This window comes from Dermacentor albipictus, chromosome 8, assembly GCF_038994185.2.
Source record: "Dermacentor albipictus isolate Rhodes 1998 colony chromosome 8, USDA_Dalb.pri_finalv2, whole genome shotgun sequence".
In the NCBI taxonomy this organism is placed as follows: Eukaryota; Metazoa; Arthropoda; class Arachnida; order Ixodida; family Ixodidae; genus Dermacentor; species Dermacentor albipictus.
Window position 1 is genome coordinate 30,427,505 of NC_091828.1, and position 12,558 is coordinate 30,440,062.

Genomic DNA, 12,558 nt, shown 5'->3' on the forward strand with positions numbered 1-12,558 from the left:
AAGAAAACAGAAAAAAAAATCTGACAACAAATTTGCAAACATAACGGCACTGGACGTCGATTTAAAACAGTATAGCAATAACTGATGTGCCCCACGCAAGTGATGTCTTATGTCGTACCTACATAACATGTCGTAGCACCTACACCTACTACACGTCGTAACTACATGTCGTAGTTATTACATTCAGAACAGGATATAAATTGGTAGACATATTTAAAATAATGTTCGCGCTTCACCTCACGCACATAGGAGCTGTAGGCGTGCCCAGCAATATTGCACACCGGCTGCAGTCGACGAGCTGGGCTATAGTGTGAGGTAAAAAAGTGGCACTTCATTCCGTCAGAGACAATCTGAACGCGTTCACACATCTAGTGTTCTGCTTAATGTAGTGCATTACGTTGGAAAAAACTGTACATATTTTGTGGAAGCGTAATAAAGTTGGCAAGAAGAAAGAAAAGGGGGTCATCGTAGTCAGTTGGCCGCACACTAAGAGAGGCCGAACTAACCTTGGCACTTGGAAATGCATCTTAATTTGAAATCCATGCATGGCTTCACTTAAATGAGGCCTTGCGCGAACGTGCCCGGCACGCTCATTGCGTTTAGCGGGGCGCAATCATGGCAGGCGTCGTTATTTCAATGCAAGAATGGACTTTAAGTGAAGATATGTTTACGAATACGGGGGTGAGGGCCGACTTACGCTCGAACCGCTCGGCACGATACATCCGTGCTGCCTGGGTGCTGCCGTACGAAAACTGCGGATGTCGCGCACACATGACAAAATTCCTGTTTATACTGCTTGCGTGGACCCCGCGCGAACCGAAATGTGTGCACGTGGTGTGGCGTGTACATTTCTTCGCACAACCAGATGCCTGCTGCAGGGGTGCGGCCGTTGCGGTGCAGTGTGGGGTTTAAGTGGGCCCAAAGATAGACCACGCAACCTGAGGCCTTCGTGACTAAATGGGATCCCACGTGGCAGCGTGCTCTGGACACATTTCTGGCATTAATTTATTGTGCAGATTTCATGAAGCAAATAAAGAATTTCGGTGCTCAGGGAACACCTTATGAAAATCATTCCGGAGATAAACAGTAAACATTTGCCGTGACAAACAAACTTGTTTACACGTTCCTTGCATCACATTACTCTATTTTTTTTTCTTTTTCTCGCTCATTCCATGAGCATGAAGCAGTTTCTGGGTGACCTTGATGTGGTGAGTGAAACTTGACCATTGTTACATAGGACGTTTTGTTTCGCTGATACGTCATTAACGCAACGCCAGTATTTCCGCAAATCCATATTCATATTTTTTGTGTTAGGTTTAGATTTTAACAGCGTATAAGTGTACATGAATTGGTGTAGCATTCTAAAGAATAAAATACTTACGCACAAGGCAATAGACCGCCCGTGTTGGTTCATCTGGCTCTCTATCCCTTGTGTGGCGCAATCTTATCCGTGACATTGTATACATTTTAAGTTTGTAGGAGTCCTCAGACTGGCAGCCCTGAAATATTCGCCCCATACTTGGATGAGTATGCTTTGCGTTTTGAGATATTGCTTTGCCGCAAAGATTTTTTTAAGCCCTGGGGGACAATTGCGTGTGGAAGACAAATATATTCCATCATTGCTTTTGGGGATATGTATCTGAAAATCGGTGATAGTCGATGACCTTTTACATAGGAGAAGTTCTTCAGTACTGTAATTCTAATGCCTGCCACTGCTATAAAGTTCTGATAGAGAAAATTGTCGCATTGTCTTGATTCAGTTCAATAATTAGAGGCAGTCCCCGCTGAAACACTCAGTACAAAACTCAAAACAAGTATATTGAGTCGAGATGCAAATGCCGAACAAAGTGAGTCGATTCTGCATTTCAGAGAACTGTATATTTTCCCCTGTTAATGTGCTAATACAAATGGCACATTCACAAAAGCTTACGTTTTTATTGCTGCTGAATGCAGGAAAGCCCAGTGTTGAAGAGCAGCCCAATGGAAGACAGCCCATAGTCGCTTCGACAGAAGAACTAGCCTTCAACTTTGTATTGATATGCTACAGAAGCTGCAGTTGCCGGGAAACCTGAGAAACGGTCAGGGATTTTAGAATGCTATCGCGTTCCGCTCTTAAGAGGTATCTTTTGCTCCGGTGCTCCTATCTAAAAAGATCTAAAAGGACAATTCGTTTTTCTTGGTAACCACTGCACCAAATTTGGCGAGATTTGCTGTATTTCGAAGAAGAAGCTAAAATGTAGTAACTGTTAGTTTCTGATATTTTATTTACGTCGTAACTTTTTGTATAAAGACTGGAACAAATCGAAAATTTGCAGAAAACAACACTATCATGCTTATAACTCTGTAACTCAGCGATGAAAAAGGATACCACACTTCTCTGGGAATTGCATGTAATAGTACGTCTAAAGCGGTCAAAATTAATATCTTGCACATGAATCTAAAACAAAATTGTAATATGGAAACACAACTTTTGCGGAACCCTTCTACACAACAGAACACATTCACGTAACATATAAATTAACATATCGAGTTTGTCCGTTTTCAGCAATTTATTGGAAGTGGTTTACAGAACCGTGATATCTGTTCTTGACGCGAGCTATTATTTGTATACATTGTGCTTATATTTTTTTAAAGCTAGCGTATTTTGGAAAACATTTTTTAACAAAATTCAGGTCCTAAATCGAAATTCCGCTACAAAAGTCACTAGAACTTTCTCAAATTCAATAAATTTCATTAAAATCGGTCCAGCTGTTATCTCAGAAAAGCGTTTTTGCGTTTTACATGTATTTGAATAGGCCGCGTTGGAGTTGGGCCCGAGCTAACGCTCCTTTTCAACGACGAAGCTTAAGCGTGCTCCTAATTTGTCGAATTCGCGCACGTGAGCAGTCGTAAGCGTCTCTACCGGATTTTATGCGCAGGCGTACGTGCGCTGTCTGAGAAATCGACGAGGTTATGCTAAGGAATCGTGCGCAGGAGGAGGAAGGGAGCTGAAGGCGGAGAGAGAATCACGCACCGGGGAAAGTACGGAGGAGCATAGTGAGCGCGCGGAAGGCATACACCACCTAGAGGGAAGTCTAGATGGCCTTGCGCGAAGCGGGGACGGAGGAAGGAGCCGAAGCGTCGATTAAGAGAAGGGTAAGCAGAGGCGCGCACGAGAAGTTCCTATGAGGGATCGCCAGCTGTTTGTGTGCAGGCGCGAGAGAGATTGGGGGGCTTTTGCTCTTTGAATATATAACTCTGACTAGGCACTGCGGAGGAGGTTTCTTAGCGCGTGTTTCAGGCGTTTGTCCCTAGGCGTGCCGTGGGGTAGTGTTTGCGCACCCTGGGATGCTCGCTGCCGGTGCGATAAAATAAGTGAAGCAGCGGGTGCTGACGCCCGATTTAGCGAACGGTGAATCGGACAGACTGCCTCACACCTGCGGTGCTCGCGCCAAGTCAGTAGTGGCGGATCATAGCTTTCTCGCGCCTTACGGCGATGTACCCAGCAAATAACATCACAGATGTTTCTGTGCGAGAAGTAGCGACCGTAGTAGAACCCGGGCCACATGTATTGAAAATCTAGAAAGCAGAGCGCCTTAACAGTCGCGGTTTAACGCACGTGACGATGACTGACTCAGCACCAGCGCCGCAGGAGCGAGAAAGTCTGTCTGACGTACCTTCAGAGTAAATGTTCTGACTGGTGTTGCAGAAGTCGCGGGGCGCGGTAGTGCTGAGCTCAGCGTCACAAGTTGGCGGATGGACGTAATTATAATTATTCAGTCATGTTTGTTACTAATTGTTACAACGTGTCATTATTTCTCAATAGTGGCGGTGCCTCCGTGACACCAAAGCGGCAATGGGGACACCAAAGCTAGAACCGGGACTGGTCCTTGGGTTGGTGCTCACCGAGACCTGCGCGTGCCAAAAGTGTTTAAACTCAGTTTATGCAAGGGGTGTATAAAATTTCCTATGCGAGCACCCCCTGACACGCTTCCGCGTCCGCGACCCCAACCCACGGGCCGCCCTGCTTCCAGCTTTGATCGCCCAGTTACCTCTTGGGTCACCGTTTATAAAGCTTTTTAGTTTCGATACTGCTACTTCCGAAGCGGGAGCCTTTTGCGCCCAGGCATTGAGATGGCGCTGCTGTCGAACTTTGCGCTACGCTAGCCACGCTGCCGTGCAGGAACGCTGCTGACGCTGGAGAAGCCGTGAGCATTTGCATCGCGTTCTCTTGTCGAGTGGTCCTGATTTTTTCCCCCACTCAGTGTGTGTTCATTATCGTGAGTAGTGCGCAAGTTACGCTTCAGCAGCTTTCGGTGTATGGTATGGTGTGGGCCTTTTGGGCGCTCATGTTACCCTTGGGGCCTGCAAGTATGCAAGTAGCCAGGGCTGCCGCCCTTGAACGCCAGATTTTCTTATTTTTCGCTGTCAGAAGGTAGGTGGTGCATGTGGCTTATCTTCGTTACAGTGTGTTAGTACGAAACAACCAAATGACAACGTGTTTCTTGCCGGTATGTACCAGCGGGTGCCGACTCAACACAGAGAAGAGGCACAAGCTTCTCTCCGCCGACCGATCCGCTTCTTCTTGCAAAGTGGGAGCGAGCGATACCCCGCACAGACAAAGCCTTGTAGAAAACAACTAGAGTGTGCGATGCCCACTTCCAAGAAGGGGACATTGTGAAGTCGTACAAACATATAATCAACGGAAAAGTGATTGAAATCAAGCGCGGAGTACGGTCTCTCAGGAGTTGATGTAGTTCCTACCAGATTTCCCAATCTCCCGCAGTTATGCTCAAATCGTAAACGGAAAAAAAAACTCAGAAAAAGAGAGCAAGTGTCGCAACAAACGCAGGAGCAACTCAGATAGCCGCGCAGAGGACACCGAACAAGAGCAACTGGAGCCCGCACAAATCAGCTGTTTGAATGTTAATGAGTTGTTGAGAAGAGCGCGTCTTTCCGGTCAATTGCTTCGATAGTGGTGATCGACGGCTCGTGAAAACGCAAATGGACAACGATCACATTGTTTTTTATGAGGAAGGAATTGAGGCAGTAGTATGCACAATATGGAAGAGTGTCTTAGTTCGCAAAGACGTGAGCTACGTAGTATCATCGGCCCGCGGAAAACTGGTGCCGTCGTTGCCCATGGATATGGCAATCACTTGAAATCTCATAACATGATGGACGTGACATCCCGCACGAAGTGAAAAAGGGATAAAATGGCTTCGCAAGAGTCTACCTCCTGAGGTAAAGCTTGTGATTCAACGCGAGTTTGTGACTGGCAGCCTTGTTTGTCAATGTTTTGATCAATGAACGTTGATTCATACGCCATATATTCGACCGCGTAGTTTTCTACAGCAGGTTTAAAGCGTTTAAACGCATTAAAAACTAAAAGCACGAAATGCACACGCACGAGGCGACTATTCTGCCAAAAACAAATTGTAATCGCCAATGCCCACCTTTTTCTAAATCACTAATCATTTTTGCGCATACATGGGCTAACTCCTAAATCTTGTACAGCGCATACAATGACGCCGTGAAGCGTGAGAAATGCGTCAGTTAAGATCCGCGCTATGGCACAATGGAACGCTACGCGCCTGTAGCAAATGACGCCCTTCCTTGGCACAAACTTCGACAGCAGCGCTGCGGTGGCGGGTACAGAGGCGGACGGCACACTCGCTGCGGGCGCGGCGAGGAGAAGTGGAACTGGAAAGGATCTATAAACGGTGCCTTGAGTGCCCTGGACCAGATCCTGCGCCGTCCGCTTTATTATAACCTCAGGTGCTCCCCTGAGGCATCCGTTTGCTGCTTACATGTGCCTTCGTGGAGCAGTGCGTGTAAAAGATGCAATCTATCGTCACGACAAAGAAAATGACCCGCGACTTATACAACACCAGCCAAAACCTTGCCCCTTCAGATACAGCGATCACCAAATGGGGCATCCGTGCCCAATGCCTCAACACGCCGGCTGTCAGCAGGGAAGCGTAAAGAAACCCGATCGCACTCCAAAAATGTCGGCACGCCTAGGCGACAAAGGCGCGCTGAGAAAGCTCCTCCCTAGTGCCTAGGCAGAGTGATATGTTCAAGGAGCAAAAGATTTTCTCTCACACGCCTGCTCTTACTTGCGCCTGTGCATAAACGGCTGGCGATCCCTCAAATAAGCGTCTCGTGAGGCGCACTAGGTTGACCTAAAATCCCTCAATGAAAAATTAACGACTTCCTCTGAACTTTGCCGCTTTCTCTCTGGTCTGCCACGCGTCCAGAGAGACGACCCTCCTATTGGTCGCAGCGCCGGGGTCAGGTGCGAAGGCGCGCTTTCTTGGTCCGTAGCAGACGCCGGCGCCATTCCCGGGTATCGAAATCACGCTTGGGTTACTTTTTTGGGGCAGCGTTTCGCTACCGCTGCTGCCGTTTACATATTGCGGCGTTGCTTAGCCTATGTTGTCCTTATGGGCGCAACAACCGAGGAGGCTGGGAGAAAAGACTATTCGTTATTCCATCCGCAAGAAGCAACGCTGCTCGCCGAAAGATTTTGGCTGCAGAGGGTCGGCCGGGCAAACTTTGAAAATGCGCGGGGCCCGCGCCTTTCAGATGAAAGTGGCAGTTCATCAGACGTCACTCATATTTTTTCTGCCCATTTGGTGGGAAGCGCGAGCGTCTGCAGCCTTCCTTCGCACTAAACAACGTTCGGCACGGTTGTAGTTGTAAACGCCCACTCGCTGCTACGAAAGCCGTGCTTCATGTTTTCTGAGCCTCGCGGTTCGCGCTTCTTGTTCGGCAGACTAAATTATGATGTTGCGCACGTTGCTTGGCGCACTCGTTTCGTTTTAGTTTAAACCGTTGCTAGGCTTAGACACGAAAGTTGGGCTTCATATGTTCGTTCGACCAGCCATTCCTTGACGCGTATTCCATACTGAAGAGACACGCATTAGTAAACTTATTTTTTTAGTTGGACTCCGCATATGAACTCGAGACTACAACGGCGGTTCTCATGTTTTGAGAGCCCGCTGCTCATGCTACTCGCGGTGCAGGTCTAGCTTTCATGTAGCGCGCATTGGTGCCGTTACTGTGCATAGGAACAGTAACGGCAGCAATATCTCCTGTGCGCCATATCTGCGCGCATAATAAATCTGAACGCAGACATCCCCTAGACACAGCCGAAATTATATTGGGATCAAGAATAGGTAATTTAATTTAATTGAAAGAAGGCAGTGAGGTCGGCCTAAGCTAACGCGCTCTAGCCTGCTACTCTGCACATGGGGAGGGGGAACGGGGACATAGAGGTGTGATGAGGGATGATGATGACATTGAACGAGGGGTGCGCAAAAGTGAAAGCAAGTTTAACATTCTGATGATCAACATTAAGAAATCTCATCCACGAAGCAACTATCAGGTCACGCATCAAGTCTGTAGTCACGAATTCAAGTGAACTCATAGATAAAGGCGCTAGGACGAAGCCGGTGTGTGGGCCTCCCCTGCGTGATCAGCACAAGCGCCAAACAGAAGCTTTATAGCATGCAAAGAGCTGCGATAACGGCTCCAGCACGGCGAGCACTTGCAATGCACTTTTAGCAGCCGGATTCTCGAGACCACCGAGAATCACGCGCATTGACTCTACCATGTTCTTCAGCATTTTCTGTACGCTCTCCTTCTCATTGTGTTCATCTCCCTGCATGCCAGTAGTGTCACCGGTTTCATTGGCCCTATAATTCTTGGCTTCATGGCGCAGGTGACCACGGCCCGCTGGCATGGTCGTGGGCCTAGAGGGCAGCAAAGGCCATTCGCTGTCTGTATCAGTTTACGAGCAATAAAAACAGCGCTAAACGACAGGACGAGTGAAGGGACACAGACAACAGCGCTGTTGTCTGAGTCCCTTCACTCGTCCTGTCGTTTAGCGCTGTTTTTATTGCTCGTAATCATGAACCAACCAGCCCAAATGCGTACGCTTCTGCAATGTATCAGTTTGTGGAGGTGAATATTAGCCGCGCGCTCTCATCCACCTTGAATTATCAGTAAACGCCATTGCCGTCCTCGATGGACGCATGGTCAGAGGTAGTCGCGGCGCCTGTGCCCCGCGATGTACTTCTTTTGAAATGGCTTTGTGACGCTTCATTTGCGAGCGTTGATCACTTTGGCGAACAGATTGAGCAGCCTCTTTACGTGAAGATTGGTCTCTTGCCGTTTTTCGAAGAATACGAACTTCTTGTTTCATATTCAGGCATTCGTTCGAAGTCACTTCCTGAGAGCCAGTACAGTTGGGACATTTAAATAAGGAAGCCTCACAGTCGGTGGTATTCTGTTCTCCGCCGTAACGCGAGCAGGTGGCTTTGCTTCTACTAACAGGACTCACATGTCCTATCTTCAGACATTTCTGGCACTGAATATGCCTCGGAACGAATGGTAGTACACGCGTATCACGTAGCCCACTTTTACAGACGCTGGTAATGTCGAAGAAGCAAATATTAACTTGATACATCGGGAGTGCCCCAAGCGGCGCATCTCAAGAATGCGCCCCGATGACCTCAAAAGACTCTTGAAGTCTGCGTGCTTGATTTCAAGCTCCACGTCGGAAATCACTCCAGTCGTTGTCTCCTTCCCGTAAGTAATAAAGGAGCGGACGGGGATTGCGCTTCACTGTGAAATCGTCTTTAAATTCTCCAGTAATGAGGAATTTTTGCCATCTATTGGCGGGATGTTTTTGCGAGCGTTGATCCTGACGTCGTTGATTTGCCCAGGGGCCACACTTTCAAAATATTCGGTTAGAAACTGCCTGCTGAGGGAGTTCATGCTGTGTGACGGCAAGAGTGGCATATAAGAAACCATGAAAGATTCCTGCTCACTCTGATTTGATGATGTCGCCTCAGTCGACATACGGTGCATCTTCTTCATACGGCGGCCCATGACTGCGGTGTACTCGCTATCAGAGTCCATGGCTTCTGGCGTGGAGCTCTCGCAGGAATAGAGCTGGTCCGAGCTTCCAAAGGTACGTCGTCCAAAAATGAGCGATGAAGTAGACGACTGATCTTATTCAGGTGGTCGTGGGAATATCTTGCTCATCCTTGATAAAATGACTCTCACGAAAATGGCAAAAACGTAAAAAATTGCATAACAGCGAGAGGCGCCGAGTACCAGTGAGCTCTAGGTACTTTTTTATCTTCCTCCTCTATGTGGGTTCAAAAATGTCGGGCAAGTCTAAGGGGCTTGAAACCTTTTAGCACGGACAAGTTTGGGTAAAAGAAGCCTCTAACGAAGGGGCGGGCAATGACCCAGACGATTTTGAACGTTCGATGTTGATAAAATTGTTATGACCACGCACACGGCGGGCTGACATATCAATAGTTCTGATTTGCGAAATTACTTGTGAAATGTCACGGCGTGCATTTTCTTCCGCGCCTTGTATCATTGCTTAAAACGTCGTACCATACCGAATCTTAGCATATTCATCTTCGGATCACTTCACCGAAGATTAATGTAAAAGCGAAATCTTTCGGAATTACGGCACCAAGTAAATAGGACCCGATGTATTACCAAGCCTTTTTGCAGTACGAGCAAGCAGGCCTTTGAAAGATTATGAGAGTAGTGCACCAATCATAGGTTCTTATAAAGCCTAAACCCGCGCCTGTGTTTAAAAAAATAAAAGGTAAAAATCCACATACAAAGAGCATGCTGTTGCAATTTCTCTTGGCGGCGTTAAAGTTTAAATGAAGCGCATGAAAAGGCGCCCTTCAAGAAAGAAACACTCCGTTAGCTTGCTTCAGAACACCACCTCCACCGTTGACACCGAAATCGAAGGGATCGCAGTGGAAGGAGCTTCGATAAAGCAGTGCAACGTGTATACCGGCTGTTATTGGAGTAACTCATTTATGAAGCTCTCCTGTCATAAACGCAACAACCGAATTCTTGAGGTGCGCAGTACACTGCGCACCAAAGGGGCGAACGTTGGGAGCGTCTGCTAGCTGTACCCGGCCGAGGTGCCGCCACCGTCGGCGCCCGGGAGGAGCCGAAAGAAGGAGCACCGGCATAGGACGATGACAGAGGAGATGTCGTTTCTTTTAAATCATTCAGTGGTTCCAGGTTTACCTAGGTTGACCCTTTCTGGCAGGTTCTACGACGAGAGGTTCAATTGAGGGATCGCCAGCCGTTTGTGCGCAGGCGCGAGTATATATACTCCGGTGTAAACGCGCGCGCGCAGCTACGCGCGGCGCGGTTAAGCAACGTAGGTGAAGAGCGCGCAGTCTACAGTCCGGCGTCACGGCGTACGCTTGGCGTACTCAACGCCGCCGGCGCTGACATACAGCGTGTTCTATTTCACGCGGCTGCCGCTAGAGCAGAATGCACTGCGCGCTGTAGCGGCAGCGGGCAGAATGGGGCGTGCGGTGCTCGTACTCACAGTGCGGCTGTGTCTTTTTCAACATCCGTGTGTGATGACAGCGCGAGTGAGGACGCACTTATTGAGAGCCTGCATGAACTGATTCACAACCATACATGTGCATATGATGTGAGACGCATGGACTGCCGCGACACGGAGTGGAAGAACAACGCGTGGGAAGCTATACGAAAGCAGTGTGGTCTCAACAAGTGACCGAACTTCGCCTTTGTCATTCTGCGAAAACAAGAGTGCTTTGTGTCAGATGATGCTTGATTACATTTATCGTCCCCAAATTTCCACTTCTGAATATAAAGGTAGCCGTAGTGGAGGGCGACGCAATAATCTCCACGACATGAATTACAATGCGTGCATTCAAGCGCAGGCGTACGTGCGTTTCTTTTTTTTTTCAATTCGCCTCCACCGAAATGCGGGCCATCGCGACAGGGAGGAGAACGCAACTGAGTCATCTGCAAACCGGCTGAGAGGAATTTTTTAGCATTTCTCTTGTTTTAATAATGGCACTTTTTAACATAAACACGGGTCACGAAGAAAGGCCCATTGCGAAGACTGCAGAGTTACGTATAAAACGAACAGCATTATCCCTTACGTGAAATACTTAATGTTGTACTCAGGGTCCACTTGGAACAGTTCCTTTACTAGCTGGTGCTAGCCGCCGATTTGAGGGCGCTTGTCCAATAGCTCTCGTATGTACATGGTCCGCTTCCGTTTCTGACGTAGCCCATGTGCTAGCAATATGAGTGCAATGTTCTGGCTGTCAGCAGAAGTTAACGCCATGCCGCAAAATTTTTCGTTTTAGGCGCATAAACAGCGCGCGGAACGAGAAAAAATGGCTGTGGCTTAGCTAAGGTTAAGCCCAGGATGCGAAGCATACTAGCCTTCATTTTAGTTGTTGAACCACTGTTTAGCCTGGTGAACTGCTGTTGCTTGGCTTTTCCTACAATGCCTCGCAACTTCATCCTTTACCTCGGACTCTGTGGAGGAACGCTGCTGTTTAGCCGCGTACTGTGCACGTCGCTTGGCAAGCCGAACTTCTCGTTCTTCGGCCGTTTCCGTGGCTCTTTCTAACTTGCGCTTTGCGGTCTGACGAGCGGCCCTTCCCTTTCCCGCCATCGCGCTATACAACTGGCCTCGACGAGAGCGCGCCGCTCTTTTATACAGCTGTTATGACGCCAGTGCCCTAGCGGGAGGAACGGGAGTTAGGCCGCAGCACCGGCTGTGCGACCGCAGGCGAGCGCAAGAGTTGAGCCCGGCTTGCAGCTGTTGTGACGTCAGTGCCCTAGCGGGAGGAGCGGGGGGTTAGGCCACAGTACCAACTGTGCGACCGCAGGCGAGCGCACCAGCTGAGACCCGGCTATGTAGCTATGCGGCCGCAAGCGAGCGCACGAGTTGAGCCTCCACTTTTGAAGCCGTTATGACGTCATATGGTAGCTACGCGGCCGCGTGCGGTGCAGCAAGGAAGAGCGTCGTTGTGCGGCTAGTATGCTTCGAATAAAAGCGCGCGTGCTCCCGAACGGCGCGGGTATATGCAAGACTCGCATGCGCCATGGAAACAGCTGTTTGCCGTGGCCGTGAAGCTGCGCTCCCAGACGCAGAGATGGCGCCAGCCTCGCGCTGCGCGCGCGCGCCGAACTGTAGAGGAAGCAAATTTCTTGCACCCATGGTGTCGCTAGCGCAGCGTATCCGACTTTGCCTGCCGCGGCCTGGCGCGCCGAGAACGCCGGACTATACGCCTCTTGCGCCGCCTATAGAGGCGCCACTGATGGCCACCTAGCGGGCGCTTCCAAAAATACGCGCGGGAGCAGTAGCAGACGACAACCCTTTGCAGCAAAGACGGCTGAAGTTCGCGGCTGGGATTTCTCTTGTGTTCGGGTGCCAGACTGCTCCTTCTGTGGTGACAGCTGTAGGGAAGACGCTGACCTCTGTGGGAGCGGGTATGAACACGATGTTACCAGTGTTTGATACAATATGGTCCACATACGTGCCAGGTGTGGCCCGCTGACAAACGCCATGAACCCCATTTACATGAGGTGGAGCTCATGTTAACTAGCCGATAAATTTTGGTGAGTAATGCGATGTCCCGATCGTCTTTTATGCGAAGCATATTACGAGAGCTCAACTCAGCTCCTCAGGCGCGGCGGTGTCGCCTTGAAACCACGTGACACCGTGACGTCACGACAGAGGAGAAGTGGCTT

The 12,558-nt window shown here is 49.1% G+C and overlaps 1 protein-coding gene across 5 annotated transcripts in view; it reads right to left on the minus strand.

Annotated features, from left to right (window-relative positions):
- The window catches only part of LOC135912820 (retinol dehydrogenase 13-like), a 395,668-nt gene that overhangs the window by 67,170 nt on the left and 315,940 nt on the right, over positions 1–12,558 (minus strand). The window contains exon 1 of one of the 5 annotated variants that reach the window (XM_070523229.1): positions 1,382–1,502. The exons of the other annotated variants lie outside the window; for them this stretch is intronic. The gene's annotated coding sequence lies outside the window, so the exon portion shown is untranslated. Of the gene's footprint in view, positions 1–1,381; positions 1,503–12,558 lie in introns of those variants that run through there. 5 annotated transcript variants of the gene reach the window in all.